General features: G+C 48.6%; 1 protein-coding gene across 1 annotated transcript in view; it reads right to left on the bottom strand.

Annotated features, from left to right (window-relative positions):
• The window catches only part of LOC126516865 (uncharacterized), a 65,266-nt gene that overhangs the window by 14,910 nt on the left and 33,768 nt on the right, over window positions 1–16,588 (bottom strand). Inside the window, exon 2 of the mRNA XM_050166955.3 lies at window positions 2,749–2,914. The gene's annotated coding sequence lies outside the window, so the exon portion shown is untranslated. The remainder of the gene's footprint in view (window positions 1–2,748; window positions 2,915–16,588) is intronic.

Genomic DNA, 16,588 nt, shown 5'->3' with positions numbered 1-16,588 from the left:
CACCAAAGAACGATGACTGCATGATGCATGCACCGAAGATACAGGGCATCGGGTGCCAAGTTTTGAAAACAAGGCACGAAGAAAACTTCGCGAAGAGCAGAGGCGATCTCTCAGGTCGTCGAAGGTTATCATGCTACGGACCTTTCGGAGCCGACTTTAAAACGGCGCAATGATATCGTCGCAACCGCGACGCCGAGGTCGATGTATCGAGACTGATGTAAGGGTCGAAACCCCGTACTCATATGACAGCATTTTCGTATTTTCACATCTCCTTACGGCTACCTATAAACGACAGTTTTATTACTTCCGCGCTCCCCCTATGTGTAGTTCCCGGGGCCTCCCGAGTTCGCCTTGCCCGGAGCTCCTGTAAATGTTGCTTCTCTGCATTGTCAAGGACAATGCGGCGAAGCGCTAAAATATCGACAGGCATTTTTATGTGCGGCCAAGCGCATCGAAACACGCATAGCGCTACGTGTATCGGTCAGGCATTATTGTGACCGAGCCGAGCACATATAACATGAAAGTGTGTTCTATTTAGGTTGAGTAAGGAGACCAGTCGGGCTAGCGCCGAACGTGAGCATGCATAGCGTCGAAGCTCGCCGAGATGACGACGAGGAAAGCGAGGACGCCACCATAGACTAGTGTTCCTGTACTCCCTTGTTATCATTATTATTTTTAGGCACCTAATTAAACCGCCCGATTCTTGGCCAATCCCCCACTGTGGGTATGTGCCACGGCCACATAGGACAACAACAACAACAACAACATGCTCCCGCAGGGAGCATATACTCCCTGCGGTAGCATATACAGGAACACTACCATAGACCAAGAAATTACGCCGCCGCCGGCGTAACCGCATGACAAAAGATAATAATAATAATAATAATAATAATAATAATAATAATAAGAAGAAGAAGAAGAAGAAGAAGAGGAGGAGGAAGTTGAGACTGCCGCGCAAGCTAGAGGAAAGACGTCACAGCGAAAGCTTGGTATTATTACTAGTTCGCGCGCACAGTCTAACATTATTACTATCACGCGCGCACAGTCAAACATGAACACATCTCGCTCGATGACCGCGGACACTCGCTGTCAAAACGCTGGCGTGCGGAAGAGCGGCAGCAGCAGCGAGCGAACTGACCTCGCTGCCTCTCGCTTCAACGCGAACTACGCGGCGAGAACTTGGCGCACATGAACCCACTAGCCTTCGGCGCGCTTATAGACTTGTACCCACTGCAGATGGCTGTCAAGATATATATATATAGAAAGGGTCCGCGCGCGGCCAAGCTCAGTCGCGCCAGCCGCAGCCCGGCGAGCTACTTTACGTCCGACGATTTGACAGCTGTGAAACACATTAACGAAACCTGCACTGAGTGAAATTATAGGGCGTAAATGCGGGTGACAGAACAAAGATTCTATTCTGAGCATAAAGTCAGAGCTTCAGGTTACCGTATTTCATTCCGTGCGCTGAATTCAATTTTTCCTTAACTGTAACGAGTGAAACTTATTATGTTGTACAGTCTTTTAAGTAACTACTGGTAGGCAGTTCAACTCGGTTACGCCAATCTTGGGACGTACGTATGCGAGGTTGCAAGTACTTGATTGAAAACATTGTTACGCCTCGCCAGTAATGCGCTAGCTCCAGTCTGAACATTAAATTGACGTTTGTTCTTCCCTTCCTCAGCAAAAGTACGTTAAATGCGTTTACTGCGTAAATATATTGAAAATTCGAACTAGATGACCGCAGAAGCTAAGGCTGGTAAGTGCTGCAAGGATGAAAGTATAAAAAGTCGCGCAGTTTCGCCAAGAAAGGCGAATCACTAACTGCGACAGCGAAGTGTTAAACTACATGAAGTAACGTTCGTATAGTTTTATCGGTCGCGCCGTAAACTGTAGTAAACATTCGCCTGCTAATTAAATGGTGTCACGCACGCACAGACCAACGTGAACATAAAACACTCATTCCCATGACGTCACAGCGCTCGTTAGAAAACTCCCATATACGGTGGCGCCAGATTTCCCTCTAGGTAATAGAGTGAGAAACTCCATGCCCTAAACCTTAGCACCCACCGCACAATACCGCAAGGACACGGCGCGAGGGCCGTGTAAGCGCTCACTCGCGCAGACCGGCATGCGCCACCCACGTCCGGGCTAGAGGAGGAGACGTGCGCTCTCCTCTCCAAGCACGCGTTTGATCACGTGACTTCGAAGATTGAAAGCGCGGGGAGACGGCGCGCATCAAGTTAAATTCTAAGGTTTTGCGAGCCCAAGGCTCCGATCTGATTGAGGCACGCCGTAGTGGGTATATATATATATATATATATATATATATATATATATATATATATATATATATATATATATATGTATGCATTTCGCCGTACCGTCGCAGTGCGGCTGCCGTGACCGGGATTCGATCCCACGACCTCGTGCTTCGCAGCGCGGCGCCATATCCACCACGCCATCACGGCGGGTGCGCATCAAGTAACCATTGTTTCTTGGCGCACGCCGGGAAAGAGAGGGATACATACAGACAGACACAGATAGACAGACACACACACACACATAGAGAGAGAGAGAGAAAGATGATGAGTGGTTTTAAAAGAGAAAATAGAAGAGATAAGTACAGCGCCGTTACTGCCTCTCGTGCGAGGGCACCTCCACAGCGCTGTACAGGTAAAGGGACAGGGATTAAAAGAGTAGTGGAGAAAAAATAGTGCATAGATGAGAGAGAGAGAGAGCAGTGCTCACCGGCGAATGGCCGGCGGCTGAAGAGGGCTGCTGTCCGAGAAGCGCGCGTCAGCCGCCCGGCTTCCCCCTTTCCCCATGGCTCCCCATCGGCGGTGGACAGCGGCCGCCGCCGGAGAAGACGATGCTCTTCCGCTTCCGCCGCTGCTGCTGCTTCCGGTTCCTCAGGCTGCAACGGCAACAAGAACACGTGGCCCGATCAACGTTCGCGCTCAGACAAACGAAGCGGTTCTGAAAACACAGGGACACTCTCACGGTCGATGCGACGGCGACAATACACTTAAAAACCGCTCAAGCGCTTCGTATAGATGGTTACCCAGCGAAGCTGGAACGTACGGCCCCGGTGTTTATCACTGGGTCAATCCCGACGGTGCATTAAAGTCTTTCTCAATTATTGGTTGCGTCTCTGTTTCTTAATGAGGTTACATTGTTTCAAAATTAAATCTGTCCGTCACGCAAGACAATGAATGGCTAATACCCCCGTAAACTCCGCCTCCCCATTACGACGACAGAAGAGAAGCGAAATTCTGCGCTGGAATGATGAGCGGCAATGGAACCAAGCTGCGGAAGAAGACAACGACGACGAACGCGGAAGCAGCGGCACAAGCGCGTTCTCGCGGTTGCGCCGAGGGGCGCCAACGAGCCAGCTGTGGAAGACGACGACGGTCGGGCCTTTGCTGATGATGATAGTTTTCTGTACACAGGCGTGGACAGACGGATTTTCGTTTCGCCTAACCATATAACGCTTCGCTTTTAAATAAAGAGTCCCGGGGAAGTCCGTAATGCGGAGGACACGCTTGCTGCTGCTTTCTATCTTTATGCTACACTGAGGCCGATGACAATTTTCCCTTTCGCGAGGGACACAAAACAATTTTTAATTGACGAAATACAAGCTCCAAACTTTATTATCATTCCTATGGCGAATAAAAAAAAGAAGAGAACTGCCGATCACTAACGGAGACAATGAAGACCAAACTGACCCCCCCTCCCCCAATTCCCCGCGGGCTCTCTGGTCAATATAAGAGAGCCGTATGCAGCTGCTCACACACGTACACAAACCTACGAGCGCACAGCAAACATATAGTGGCTTCTTCTGCAAACATGGCGGTGCGGTGGGCCATCGAAACCGTACGCTCAAACATCGCCGGCCCAATCACGTTCGCGCTGGCCCCACCAGCCGCGCCGACTGCAGTGTCTGCATGTCTGTATGTGTACACACACACACACACACACACACACACACACACACACACACACACACACACACACACACATGCTGCGACCGGACTGCAAATCAGTCACGATGCGACTTCGCTGCGTGCAGATGAGTCGCAGCACTTGCTCGTTCACTGTTCCGTCGCTTCGTTCGAACTTGCAGATCACGCTCTCTCTGTTCACAGTGAATACGGCAACGCGCATTCGACGGCGCCAAATGAAAGATGCAGGGCCAAGTAACCCATGCTAAAGGCCACGCTTACGTTTTTCACTGTTGGCAAGAAGGAGAAGAAGATCAGCAGTTGACCTCACACCGCAGAAGAGTTTTGTTCCTTTAGCACGGTTCAAAAGATTTATTGCTGGGCGAGCTGGCTATAGACGTCTTGATTGGCGCCGATTTTTTTAAACAGTGATCAGACAAGAAGACAGGTTGATTGATTGTTGATTGGTTAGGTTTAACGTCCCAGAGCGACAATTATATAGATATGCTGCGCAGCGTGCGAGTTGAGGAAGTTTACACATCCTGTCGCCGTATGCATGTCTGTACTGCCCTCAATTTTTGCTGACATGCGTCCTTTTAGAGTTGCGGCCGCGTGACAGATAGAAGTATGCGGAGAGAGCCAAAGGACGGGTTCACGTTCGTTCTGGACTTCAGTGCACAGAAAACATCTGACATTTAGATGCTGTCGTCGCGGCCGAAGAATTTCGCAGTGAGTATCCATTTATCTCAAGCATGCGACGAACTGAAAAACGTGGCGGCAGAAACTCTTCAACTATTCCTGTTTCGATGATTCTTGTAGAGCGTACAATGCTTTACAAGAAATATCCGACGCAGAGAAAAAAGCAACGCCGAAACCAATCTCAGAAATCCGAGCGCGAGTAACATAACGACATAAAATTTGTGGACTTGGTACAGCAAATAAACACTGTTCTTCCCTGATATTTTCTCAAATGTCCACGCGTCGCATCACGATAAGGTTAGGCTTCTGAGCGGCGGCATCACTGAATGTGTTGCTCATCAAGAACGTGTTGCCAAAGGCAACACGTTCCCTTGCCTTGGGTGGCGCAAATCTCTTGCCTTCAGTCGCACAAGAAATGGTCTTCCAATAATTTTTCGCCACGGTTCATATCCATCAGGATCATATCCGTCAGTCCGAAGAACAAGAGGCTGCCTTCGACGCCTAGAGTTCCTGGCGATTCATGACGAAAGGAGAAAGGCCTTCGATATGTCGCAAGAACCGCACCGATATTTTCTTGTTTTATTTCTGCCTGCCTTTTGCCATTCCAAAGCACGAAACACAAACTTCTCGCTTCAATAATAAAATTCTGACCATAAAAGGTTCAAGGAGAGAAAACAACCCTCGCCTGTTTCATCATCATCATCATCATCATCATTATTATTATTATCATTAGTAGTAGTAGTAGTAGTAGTATCCATCCGAAGATGCCACAGTTCGCGCTTCAAGATAGCCGCCCCGCATACACAAGAGCAGTGGCGCCTCCGTACACATCTAATTCATGCACGCCGCCGACAATAGGTCATCTCTCTCTCGCAAGTCACGAGGGGAGAATTTAGCCTCTCCAACGTCACTCCGTTCGTAATCCGCTCCAACGCCACTCCGTTTGGAATCCGCTCCAACGCCACTCCGTTTGGAATCCGCTCCAACGCCACTACGTTCGGAATCCGCTCCAACGCCACTACGTTCGGAATCGGTCAAGTCCGGACGGTTTGAACTCCATGCTTACATACATACAGCAAGCATACCGCTTCCACGCGCTCAAAGGTGACGTAACGAAGGTATACACGAAGCGTCACGTCAGCAATCCATCCTGGTTGCATGACGTGGGAAGCGCAGGCCGCGGCTTGACGCATTCATCTCCGCACGCGCGCGACAGCCGTCGCACCGCGACTGCAGTTTCGATCATTTACTTGCGGAGTGTGTTTGTGTGTGTGTGTGGGGGGGGGGGGGGCATCGCTTTCGGCGCGTGCTGATTGGGCTGCGCCAACATGACGGGCCGTCCCGTCAGCTCGAGCGAGGCGTTGCGATGAGCGTCACGTACGTCAGGCAAAACAGGAAAACGAAAATGGTAGGCGACCCTAACCTTTGACTTCGGTATCTCTTAGTGGCACTCGCACCTCGGCGTTGGTTTTCTTTGGGTCGACTTTAGACGAACGCAACGCCCGAACGCACCTGTGTTCCCATTAATTAGCCGGTTAAATATCGTGCCACCTTCCTGTGTGTGTCATCAGCGACGTCATAGCTTTCGGGTTTCCAGGAATTTCGCCAAACTCATGCTCACGTGGTGGGCCTCTAAAGTGTACGATTCTGCGCTTTGGTGTGCGGCAATCCGCGATTTCTAATTAATTAGACTTATTCCAGACGCTTCAGTAACTCAACTTGTAACCAAACTTATGCTCTGATATCATATCTACAATGAAATCCACGAATTTTGTACTGTACTATATTTTTTCTTATCTATCTTGAATTTCCTCCACGGTCGTCTCGGGAGGTGAACCGGAAGTGCTGCGCAAGAAACAAGAATGTCACTCTATGCTTGTGCCACTAAAGAAATAGAAGAGAGAGAGAGAGAGAGAGAGTAAAGCGTGCCGCCAAAAGTGGCCGATCGAGAGAGAAGTCATACGTTCCGGCGCGTTTTCTTTTAGTGACAATCTCTTCTTTTTTTTTTTCCGGAGCTCTGCGAGAAATTATATTGCGATGCTTGGCAGTGCGCGCGCCCAATGCACTCTCTCCCTCAACAAACAGGGGGGGGGGGGGCGCAAGGGAGCCTGCTGTTCAAACAGAGGCGCCGTGTGTAGCTTTATTTAAAAAAGAAAGAAAGTTACACTACATGCGCGCCGTGTTGGCCGAGTGCGGTTGAGAGGCAACGCGCTTTACTGCTCGTTCTTCGATGAGGAAAGAACGGGTCTCGAATGAAGAAAGGAAATAAGGAACACCCAACCAGCATATATATATATAGCGTGTGTTCGAGCCATCATTTATAGTTACTGTGACCCTTAATCCACGTCAGTGCGTTCTCTTCAGCGTAGATCACTTTGCGCACAAGAGCTTCGGCGCTGACTTCAGACTGATCGGAACAAACGCGAGAGTAACTAACTATATCGGACCTTTAGCCTCAATCTCTGGTCACGTGTTCAACGGCGCATGCAGTTAGAAACTCTCGATGACCACGCACAATGTCAAGTTAAGCCTCGCTAAAACGATTCAAAAAAAAAAAAAAAGAAGAAAAAGGAGAAGAATAAGAAGAAGATGAAGGAGAAACAACTCTTTAACGGCTCCGCACCTATCTTAGCGCTTCATCTCGCTTTTCACGGCAACCCAAACAAAGAAAAAAAAAAAGAGAGAAAAGAAAACACGAGGAAAAAAAAGGGAAGCAGCTTGTTTGCATCGAAATGAACTTTCGCGAAACGCGGCTGACACCAAAGAAAGAAAGAAAGAAAGAAAGAGACAACGTCTGGCTCCCCCACATGACAATATCAGCGAGTGATTGACTGCTCGAGCGCCGTACAACAGACAGCGCGTCGTGCGCTTCGCATTCGACCTTATTATATAAACGAGCTCGTGCGAAAGCTGAAGCGCATTCCACTGCGGTCGGTCGAACGCGGCAGCCGACGTTTTTCCAGCCGACCTTTTCCCCTCTTCGCAGCACCGTACACGGCGCAGACAAAGCACGTGCGAGGCGCGCCAGAGACAGCAGCTGCGCGAACAAGTTGCGTGCAGCACGCGAGCGCGATCGACTCCGTACCGCGTTTCGCATGCTTAGCTGCATGCAGGAAACGCTGCGGAAGCTATATGGGCACTTTTAAATTAATACTGACACGCATATCTTGGAAGTTGTAGAAACTCTACTGCATGCTTTTCGAATGCAAAAGAGAAGGACGACTCGTGGCGAAATGTAAAGTTGGGATCGTAGAGTTTTTGTACAATATTACTTATAGAGAACGAGAAAGAAGGGGCTCAACCGAGGGGCCCGATTTTTGTTACTCGCATCACGAGAAGCCAACAATGACACCAAGGAAAACATAGGGGAAATTACTTGTACCTACTAATTGAATTAAAATATGATAAATTAATGGGAATGAAAGTCGATGAAAAAAAAAAAAAAACTTGCCGAAGGTGGGGAACGATCCCGCGCCTTCGAATTACGCGTGCGATGCTCTGTAAAAGTTTTTTTTTTTCGTCCACTTTCATTGTCATTAATTTATCATTTCTTTAATTCAATTCGTAAGTACAAGTAATTTCTCCTATGTTTTCCTTGGTGCCTTTGTTTGTTGGCTTCTCATGAGATGATTACCTATAGAGGTATAATATGCGACTACATGCGAGTTTCCAAATGGGCGCTGTGCCGTTTGGCGAAAAAGGAAAAAAGAACGCGGATACAGACACACAGATGAAGCTTCCTGAAAATAAAATCTTAGCAAAACGTTTTCGTTCACCCCGCATTACATATTTCAATAAAGTTTACTCACCGGCTGTGCATGACCAAGCGATGAAAAGCAAAGGACAGATCACAAACTGTCGCAACTCGAGCGCTGACCTTGTCGTCTCTTATCACAAGTTTAGCAGCCTGCCGACAATTTAAATGTTTCATATAATTGTACATCAAAGCAAAAGTCGTCTTGTTGGATAAATAAATAACTAAATAAATTGAGTAATACTGTCAAAAGAGAAGGAGCACCTCTTTGCGTGACGTTTTAGTAGAAAATAAGAACTGTGACAGACGTTTCCGGGACGGTGTTAACCAAGCGCGACTTCCAAGGTGTCTGAGAAGGATGACAATCCGAAGCTATACCCCCTCGTAGGATTCCCATGCATACAACAGCGTCGCAACGCCAGTTATCCCTCCGGCGGTAATATTGTGGGAAATTGTATATTTTGGATGATATTAAACTCGGTGTTGAAGTGCGACACCTGCCCGATAAAGAGAGCTAAGGAAAAGCGCCAGCACAGTTAAGGAGAACACGCGTTAGCGAGTAATTAACTAAAAAGCTTATTAGGACAATATCGCTAATTAGGCAAAAATGCGCGTCCCTTCCTGTGCCCGTGTGAAAATGTCTCCGCGCTAGAATAACTATATCGAAGATGTCGCGCCAACAGGGTAATAAGTCAATCCTTGCCAATCCTCGTCAAATATGCATATTGATTTCTAGTGTACGTCCGCCTCATCGAGCAATCGGCCAGCTCAACAAGTATGCCACAAGCGATTATAAAAAAAAAAAGAAAACAGTATTTGGAATAACGAAAACTTGAGCTAGAGTGAAGGGAATGGCAACGAGTGCGACGGGTTTGCCTCGTTCAGTAACAGTGTAAAAGGGGGTAAATGGTATACATAGCGTTGATGGCGAACTTCTGTAGTAATAACTTTTTTTTTACGGACATATTACAGGAAAAACCGCTGACACAACGGAGCCTACATACTGCCAAGTTTATACGGAGCCAATAGAGAGAGAGAGAGAGAGAGAGAGAGAGAGAGAGAGAGAGAGAGAGAGAGAGAGAGAGAAATGCTAGGTTTGCGGGAACCGCGACGAGTTGCCAAATCGCTAACCATGCGCTTCGCGAAGCCGTTCTTGCTGCGGTGGTAGACTGCATGTTTCAAAAGCAAGCTGGACACGGCGGTGCGGAAAGCAGCAGTGCTGTACACAGAAATTTAAAAAGGGGGAGAGAGAAAAAAAAAAGGAAGGAGAAGGCATCGTTTACACGGATGTGTCATCGAAAGTTCGCCGCTCCGCGAGATGTTAAAAAAAGAGCCCGGACCTTACTGTTTTTTTCGTTCATCCAACAGCTGACTGCGCCGGAAGCCAGAACAACGCGCGGCGCTGCGAAGCGACCGTTCTTCACTATTATTTCTTTTCCCTTGAATGCTTTGTTCCTGATTAATCGGGAAGGCGACCTATTATTACACACACACGCACCAAGAATATGAGCCTCCACTTCCATCACTTTCACCAGCTGTGCGCGGTTTAAAGTCCGTGCCTGCGATCATACGATCTTGCACTACACGTCAATACTGCGCTACAGATATATTTCGTAGTCGGGTCTGTCGTCAGCAGCATGCCTACGTTAGGTTTGAGCTTTACAATAAGTTCGACCATCGCCGCAACGTTTTATATACTTATTATTTTGTTAATGCGATCAGCAATCTTTGGGAACTTCATCTAGCTTGCAGTTTGTCGGTACGTCAGTTTGTATCTACAACCTCTTTCGCGTCCCTAGGTCACTGGTTTCGCCATAGCCTACAACGGGTACACAGCACCGCGCTGCCGTGCTGAGGGAACTTGGTTCGAAACCAACCATCTGAACAACTTAGGTCACCGGGCATGTGTGCCTCCTGGAATGTGCTGGCTCTTCAGTGAACCCCCTTTATGCCAATTTCAGGTCACTAGGTATGTCGGTATGTGCCACCGCGGGTACATAACGCTCTTCAATGAACCTCACCGGCATGTATACTTAATTGTTCCACGGGGGGTACGTGTCAGTAGCTATGCGCCGCTCTTTTAACGAGCCTCTTTCCCGCCAGTTTTGATTTTGAGTATGCGCGACTGGATATATGCCGCTCTCCGATGATAAGAAAAAAACGTTTCTCCGCTGCTGGGTGGAATCAAACCTGCGTCATATACATTCCGACAACCGTGTCTTAATTTTAATTAACGCACGCGCCACGCACGGACTTCGCGGCAGCACCGATAGATGGCGCAGCGCGTCCAGAGGGGAAATGCGAGAGGAGCTCGGCTGCAGCACACGCCTCGTACATGACGCGTTTTCGCGGTGACAATACGGTGTGTCGATACACTGCGTCATCAATGCTAATCGCGTTAGCGTGGTCAGCCACCTTGAGAAGGTTTCTGTCACGTTTTTTTCTTTCATTTTTTTTTCAGGACGCAAACCGTAAAACCGGGAAACATTTGTGACACCCTCTCTGTACAAACCAGCTGCCGTCGTAAATTTGATAAAGTAGAAAGACACCCGGAATTTGACGCAGTCGCGATACAATACAGCGATAACGTTCTAAAGGGGTTATGACACGATTACTAAATTATCAGCCTTCTTTACACGTATTAGAAAAGTAGGAATGATAACAAAATAAACAGAGGCAAAGCAGATGACATGATAACATAAAAAGATTATACGGATCCCACGCAGTGTGCGATTCGATAGACGCAAATTATTCGATGTAGATTCTTCTGTTAAATATTTTGAGGTAATGTGACGTTGCGTTAACGCAGACATGTGTTTTAGGTTACGTAGAGCCAATTTTCAAAATGAAGTGGAACAAAGGAAGCTGCGCGCCGACGGTGCGTGCGAACAAGCGTTTCAGCATGCTGTACAACGCTCCAATAGCCCGCAGGCGCCAGCTTTCTAACGCACGCTTAGTTACCAGCTTCCACCACTCATTTCTCGTGCCTATAGCGCTTTGAGACGACTGAAGCCAGCACTCGCTTAGAACCGCGTGGCCGCGTCCGAGAACGCTTCTACAAACCACGGGGACAAATAGAGAGGCTTTAGTCGACAGATGCGTGTAGCGGCACCTGGTGGAAACAAAAACGATCACACAGCGCGATAGATTCGAATTGATCATGATCACTTCGCACCTTTTCCACTCTTCTCTGCTCGTGACAGGTCGATAGCCATTTGATACGACTGAAACGCTCACTGACGCTAGCAAAGCTAACAAGTTTAGCGCAAGTGTGGAATCATACAGTGCGTAGCTTACGCCGACTTTAACAGTGTGTAGGATCCTCGTAATTTTTCTTTACGTTATGTATTGGTGCTAAGATGTCACGAACCCGACAGCATCGCTTGTGCTGAAGCAGTACAAGATAATGAATTAACCCGGCTTCCTTACTCCTTTGAACGATCTGAATGATTGTCACTTGTTTACATTGTGTGATAAACTGCGTTTTAAAATCGAAGCGTTCAAAAATGTCTTGTAGATATGCGCGGAGCTAGCTATAATATCGTCCGCAAGCGCATCCTCTCCCAAAACTTCTCCGTGCACTGTTCATTGTGCCTTCCACGCCTCAGCGGCGTGAAACGAGACTCACGTATATACAGACCGCGCTAAAACCCTTGCGAGGTCACAAATTGCGTCCTGCGTTCAGGATCGGCCCACCAAGCGACCACCTTTGATTGCACAGCCTTCGGGATCGGCCTAGTTATGACAACACCACATGGGAATGCCAACTTATATAACAGCAGTCCCCAAATCATAAATCCAAGTGCGGCGCAATGGGAGGCACTGCTGGCCAGCGACCGCTGCGAGGACAAAATCGGTCTCGTACAGCGAGCGCCGGTCATATCCCTGTGCTCTGGTTGAAAGCCATACAGCGATTGTGTCGCCGAAAGCGGCGTCGAGCGTTGAATTGATTCGGTTTTCGGCAGCACGATCATGTAATGTCCGTGTTTACGCATCAGTGGTGTCCGGCGCCTCACTGTACGTGTCGCGCGTTCATAATTAGTCGCCATAAAAAGGCAACGCAAGTAAATTACTGCTCGACAGCTCTCCAATATTGAGAGCGAGACAGAAATGTTCTGTCAATAAACTCATTCAACGAAAGCTACGGGTCGCGTTAGTTCGCTCCGCCGTTCGTAGGTGTTGCGTCACGCATTCGTGTGACGTCACGTACGCCATACTGTAAGTGTCTTGTTCACCGCTTTCACTGTGCTGCTGGAGATAAGGAACGAAAGTAACGCGTGGCTCTTTATCGTACTGGCTGTACAAGAATATGGCGGCCTCGATATGACGTCAGCGCATAAGCCGTATACGTGCTTTTGGCTTTCTCGCGTGGCACCAAAAGGTTCAGGAGGCTCAAGCTTCCCGTTATCTACAAGGTGCCGCACGCACAGCATTTGTTAGGAACCAGTGGCCGCATTTTGTAAGAACTCTCATTCTTCCTCCCATTCCGTCCATGTCTTATCTATCCCGTCGACGTCCGATCCCGGCGATAGCGCAAGGCGGCCGCTTTGTGCGAGCCAATGACGAACGACAAAGGTATAACGAAAAAAAAAAAAAAACGGCATATCGGTGATAAATATGGCCTCAGGGCAACACTCCGTTCTTCCTCGGCATTCAATCAAGTCACTGTATTTTCGAACACGTAGAATACGAATACAGAAGTATGTGGACCAACGGATGAGGGAGGCTAGCTTTCGGTTCACTAAAACGAATAAAGTACCCCTGCTAGTAACAGCGCAAAATGTAGACAAGGGACGAGACAAGAAGACACTACATCTAGAAATGTATTTCGCTAGAATAGCAGCTTGGGCTTGTTGGTTTTCCATCCTGCTAGTAACAGCGCAAAATGTAGACATAGTGGCAGGATTGAATTTTTGATCTTGCTTTAAAAAATGCGACAAGACAAAACAAAACGGACAGTATGTGTACCAGTATCACTATGTGTAACAGTACCAGTATGTGTAACATTCAGTTACACATATTGGTACTGCATTCGAAGTCCAGGTGGAGATCTAGCAGCACAACAAATATTTTTAGCTCGATCAGCCGGAAACAAATCGAGAGAGAGAGAGAGGACGCCGTTTCGAATTTTACGGAAAAAATGGTAACGGTAGCAAGAAAAAAAAAAAAAAAGTCCCGCCTACTCTCTCGTTCCTTCCTACCAAGCCTTCTGCCCGCGCAACGCGAAACTATCGTGAGTCACCCCGTTCGCAGCGCAATCAGGCCGGGGCCCAGGAGTCACGTTAGGAGGCGCAGACGCCGCGACAAGCAAGCAGGCAACGCGGCCATTATACCGCGCCTATCTACCACTCGCAATGCAAAGCGAGAGAGCGTCAGCGCGCGCGTGGGAGGGGGAGGCGTAGGCTTCTTTGTTTAACGGCACCCACGCTGCCGCTAGCGCAACGCGGTTACGCGGCGAAAGTAAAGCAAGCAAGCAAGCAAGCAAGCAAACAAGCAGGCGGCCAGGCCTACTGCTTCCGTCGCAGCGTGCTCTACGCAACGGTGATGGCGGCGAGCGCCTGGGGCGGACATTCATCAGGGGCGCGCGAATGAAAAATACGCTCGAGGGCAAGGAGGAAAGAATGGAAAAGAAATGTCCGGGGGATATAAAGGAGGCCCTCCTCCATGTGAGGGACGGTGGGGTTGGACGCGTCTGCAGGGAAAGGGGGGAGGGGAAGCATGCGGAGAGGGACACGCACCACACAACGCGCCGGAGCCTTGCCGCGCTCCCCCCGTTCTTCCCTCAAGAAATCAATATTGCCCAACGAACCGGTTTCTCGCCCGCAACCCAAAAGAAAACTGCGCCCACCCCGTGTCGCCCACTCTAGCATCCGCCCGCCCGCTCCCGGAGTTTGCCCAGAAGCAGCAGCAGCAGCAGCAGCAGCGTGGGTATACCGTCTATTTCGACGAACAATGGGTCGGCAAATGTTGCCGAGGACGATGTGCAAAAAACAGGCACGTCTTCGACGGCCCGGAATCGAGAGGCACATTCGCCGCGAGGTCTATAAAGATGAGGATGGGTAATACTGCAATTCTCGTATACAAAACGAACCATCTCACTGCGAGGAAATGGGGAAGACGGGGGCACGACAGAGAAAGGTATGAAGCGCAAGCAGGTTAGTGTTTGGTTAATTTAGAAAATTATGGCGGTCTTTTACTGGAGACGATGCAGTGTTTTACCAATACGGCATAAGCCAGACGAGGCGCATGCAAGTTTAATCCGCGAGAACGGACGCTGCTAAAATATACGATATAACGGCGAGTTGGTGCCGGAACGTCAGGGCGCTGTGGCCACCTACCTGCCCTTCGTTATTGCGGCTTTTCTGGCTTGCGCCGAGCCTCTGCTGACGATAAGGGTGGCCGCTCCTCTATATTGCAGAAGCGTGAATTCTCCAATGCACCTTAACTTAAGAGTGCAACAAAGCGGGCGATACGGAGCACTCATGCTGCAGAGCTTCAGTATTTCGAAAAGCAGACTCAATTTGGCAATGTAATAGGGGGCCTACTATTCCTCATGCTTGTGAGCAACAACTAGTGCTAGTGTTCCCCGAAGGACATGCAGATAGTGGCGCAAGGAACTCTCGCATCTTCTGCCCGCACTTCCGCGAGAAACATCATCGGGAGCAGATTGCGGAGCTGTAACCTAGCTCGTAGCAGCACCACCGCCTCTGCGACGGCGCGGTTGAGGTCTCCTCCACGTTATAAAAGCACTTTTTGAGTGCATTCTTTTTCCAAATGAAACCTTGCCAGATGTACCAAAGACTCTCTTCCAACGAAATATTCCTCAAGTCCATCTACAGATGGCCTGTGAACTTAAGGAGTCACTCTTTCTGTCGTCGACCGTGGAAGGAATGTTAAAAAAAAATACACGTGACACATGCTTAAAGAATATAATATTTATTTATTTATAGATGGGACCACTCACTGCAAACACTAAGCTGCCATAACAAGCAAAATTTTTTGACCAGGTATCTCGGAGAAACATATGACACATAAGAGGCTTCTTACAATAGTCTTTAAGAAAATGGAGCGCAAACACTTTGCATAACTTGTTATTGCAAGTTAAACACGTTTGCACAGCTGTGAATTAGAGATAAGTGAAAATAAGCAGACTCGCAGTAACTTTGCGACGCGGGTAAAAAGAGGTCGCGATAAGAAAGGAAAACCACCCGCTAGAATAGGCAGGTACAGTCTGCTTATGCAAGGATAAGCCCTAGGCCTGAATGCTGTCACACGTGATACGGCAAAAGGCTGCAAATGTATTGTATTCGAGATACTATCACGCAGGAAAAAAAATGACTTCGGCGATCACGGGCCCATCGACAAGCGTTAGTCTGCAAGCTCCCCCCCCTCACGTTTTTTTTTTTTCCGTCTCGCTATACTGCCCACAAATTGACAAACGAAAATAGATTTGTTACGCACGTTTCCACACGACGGTTGGTAGACAGACAAAACGACAAGCTTATAAAATGCATAACAGTCTGTGAGAAGTCGACAGACTACGTCAAGCCGATTGTCAAAAAGAGCGCACGACGCGAGAAATTTTGGTTTCGAGCGCTACGAGTAGCGCGAAGGTGCAGAAAGCCTATACCGCTTCATTTCCTTCGCACCGAAGAACAACACTTAGACTTGAAGCTGGTTTTCTTTTTTAGATCTCTTAACACCAGTCGCACTTCCGCGGTCTCCGTGAGTGCCGGTCAGCACCAGGACTGAATGGTTGCCTACACAATCTTCCCGGCCCCTTCAAAAATTAAACGAGTCTACAGGCTCTCACGACGATGGTTCAGTTGGGCAGACCCCCTTCTCGGTTCGCCCGCCAGTAAATAAAATAACGCTCCAGCGGTAAAAAAACATGCGACTTCCGCTCCCTCACAGCCCCCCCCCCCCCCCCCCCCGAGATCCGGAATCACAATTTCCTTCTCCTCCTCCTTCAAAGATCCCCAGATGCACAACCCTAGTGCTAAGGCTGCCACCAGTTGTTAAGGGGACGGGGTTTCGGCAACATTCAACAGCGCCTGCTTGGAGTTCAAACCAGGCTGACCATCGGTGAGGGCTCGGCAATGGAAGACGAGGTGATGTAAAAACGATAACAAAAGTTTCATACATCAATTACGGGTGAGCAGTGCGCCCCAAGGCAATATATATATATATATAT

This window comes from Dermacentor andersoni, chromosome 3, assembly GCF_023375885.2.
Source record: "Dermacentor andersoni chromosome 3, qqDerAnde1_hic_scaffold, whole genome shotgun sequence".
NCBI lineage: Eukaryota > Metazoa > Arthropoda > Arachnida > Ixodida > Ixodidae > Dermacentor > Dermacentor andersoni.
Note: the sequence above shows the minus strand (reverse complement) of the source record. Positions and strands in the feature narration are given on the sequence as shown.